Below are 2,835 nucleotides of genomic sequence, written 5' to 3'. Positions count from 1 at the left end.
ACAATGCTAAGTTTTACTTAAGCCAGTTATCATGCATTTTCCGGTTATTATTCTTGAATAATCCATGCATGCAAAAATCCCCAAATGAAAAGTAATTAAGCCACAAATTTGAAATAATTGAAAATTAAAAACCAAAACCAATAGAGACTTAATAATACTTATTAAAAATAGTATGTGGTCCAGTATCACATCCCATATATTTTTTACTGATATGTGCGCAAGAATGAGAATAAGGGAATATGTAGTCTAGTGGTTTAGAGACTTCTTAGCTATCCTAGAGCTTTGAGGTTCAAGTGCTAATGTTCGTACTATCTTATTTGATTCTTTTTACAATTTTTCCATGTGACATAAGTGTTTGTCGTCCACCCCCTTGTTACCTTATATAAGTTGATATCTTTCCTCCATTACAAGTCAAACTTACCTTAAGTTGGGGGTGCATGATCCCCTTTTCACTCCATGTCTCCCTCCCTTGCGAAAACCTTTCATCTTGCCTATTTGATGTGATTTATTGAACCTGGTCACAGTTGACAAAGCTACACACACCCATTGTTGTCTCTACCTCTCTCATTTCTCCCATATTCCTTTTTTTTCATTTTCTTCCATCTCCATTTTCTTTCCATTTGACAAACAACCACCACCTTCAACCACCACCTAAAATTCCTCCACTGCGAGCTATAGTTTCACCACATCGACACCACCTCCCAATATTCTCTTGTTCTCTTCTTTTCTTTTGATCATTGCCCCTCACCACCACTGTCGCCACCATGAACCACCGCGAACCACCATGGGAAAACCTTTCTCCACTCATTTTCTTTTCTCTTTTCTCTTCACTTTGTAACCGAAACCTCTTCCCCTTTTTTTATATTTTTCTCACCTCATCGTGACCATTGCCGGACCACCGTCGTCATCATTGTTTTCTGCCAGAATTTAGTTTTTCTTTCTTTCTTTCCCCTTTCAATCTCTCCTATCTTCTTTAAGGATTTAATTATCCTATTTTAATTATTTTGTGTTCAAGACTTATCGATCATATATTTTTGTATATCGTTAAACCTCTTTCCTCTTTCGTCAAGACTAATCATCGATCTCGTTGTATTGTTGAGTAGTGTAAGTGTTTGAGGGGTGTTGGGAACATTCATTTATCTCTATTATTTTTCCTCACAGCCAAATGGTGTTAAAACACATTCATTTTTCATGTGTTAACACTTTGTTCATATATTTTTTGAAGGACCATCCAACGCCAATCCAAGATATCCTTATCGAGTTACCGAGTGCATCGAATCCAAGTGTTGATTTAAGGGTAAGTAATTGTTGAGAATTATTTCAATGATTAAACTTTAAGTATTAAGACACATTCGATAGATCTATGACTAAAATTCGTGTTTGATACGATAGATTCATCTACTAGTTTAGATCCAAACGAAACCTCTTCTAATAGGATTGTGGCAATCAGATCTACGGTTTAAGGTATGGGATCTAAATCTTTGATTTGAGTATAATCTGCCATTATTTTATTATTAAATAAAAAGCTATTAAATAATTATTTGAGAGTACACTAAGTACTCAAAGAAGAGTTGAAAAACTCATCAAAAGCGAAATTCCAAGTAAGTGTTCCTAAAATTATTAGTTCATGAAATCTATGATTCGTGGTGTGTTGTTGTATGTGATGATAAAATGTGTGCAAATCTCATATCTATGTTGTGTGATACATGGCTTAATTGATATGCGATTATTTAAATATGTGTTATATATACATGTGTGATGAAATCCATGATTTAATATTAAAATATATTAAAGCATGCTAAAGTGAATAAAAAGTGAATAATATGTGATATGTGATATGCAAGCGTGTTTACATGCAAATGTGTAAAATTGAGAAATATGCATTAAGTGATACTGTGAGCATGACTACATGCGAAAAGTGTTTAAATGTGTTAAATTTGAAAATGGTCATATCATATGCATGGGGTGGGTCTTATGAAAGCTGAAAGTTATGTGGCAGTTTATCTACAATTATGTGGCCATTATCGGCAACTCTATGGTGGCTTGTCCACAATGTGTTATGTGGTCATTTATCGGCATTTATGTGATGGGTTCTCCACAAAGTGTTATGTGGTTATTTATCGACATTTATTTGGTGGCTTATCCATAAATGGTGTGCTATTGGATGGATGGATTTTGGGGAACTTGATATTGGTGTGTAGCTAAGGTGGGTAGAAAAATTCTTCAAAATGTGCATTGTTACACAAGCATGTCTCGATATACTCATGTATGTGTGTTGGTGATGATATTAGATTTCTGTTAAAATGATATATATGTTGAAATGAATGTGTTTAAATGTTGTGTTGAAATGCATGTTATAAATATTATGTAATGATCTCACACTGAGCCTTTTAAAGCTCACCCACATTACTCGTGTGTTTCAGATAATCCTCATGGTTAGGACTTAGATTCGGTCATCGGAGAGGCTTTCAGAATAATGGTTTCTTGGTTGTGGATTTTAAGATAATTTGGGACTTTTATGAACTTTATGATTATATTTTAAATTTTTTCGTGTAGTAAATTACTGAATTGTGGCATGGGGTTTTTCATTTTAAAAACTGTGACATTGGACTTTTTGCATGAATTTTGATATGGATTAAATGTTTTGGTCATTTATTAATTAAATCTATTGTCTGTAAATTCAATTGATCAGACATGAATTTTTAATGATCAAACCAATGTTTTACAAATAATAAGTAAGTTTCTTTCGACGTAATTTTGTACAACATCGTATAAAAAGGGAATATTAGAATGCATTTTCAAATACTACATACATTTATTTCAACTCAAAGTTTT

At 33.2% G+C, this 2,835-nt stretch overlaps 1 long non-coding RNA gene across 1 annotated transcript; it reads left to right on the top strand.

The window, feature by feature from the left end:
- Positions 1-554: 554 nt before the first annotated feature.
- LOC121213674 (uncharacterized) lies at positions 555-2,635 on the top strand. The gene is made up of 4 exons (XR_005909094.1): positions 555-1,104; positions 1,226-1,297; positions 1,393-1,464; positions 2,424-2,635. It is a non-coding gene; the product is annotated as an uncharacterized lncRNA (long non-coding RNA).
- Positions 2,636-2,835: the final 200 nt, after the last annotated feature.

This window comes from Gossypium hirsutum, chromosome D01 (assembly GCF_007990345.1).
Source record: "Gossypium hirsutum isolate 1008001.06 chromosome D01, Gossypium_hirsutum_v2.1, whole genome shotgun sequence".
Taxonomy (NCBI): domain Eukaryota; kingdom Viridiplantae; phylum Streptophyta; class Magnoliopsida; order Malvales; family Malvaceae; genus Gossypium; species Gossypium hirsutum.
Note: the sequence above shows the minus strand (reverse complement) of the source record. Positions and strands in the feature narration are given on the sequence as shown.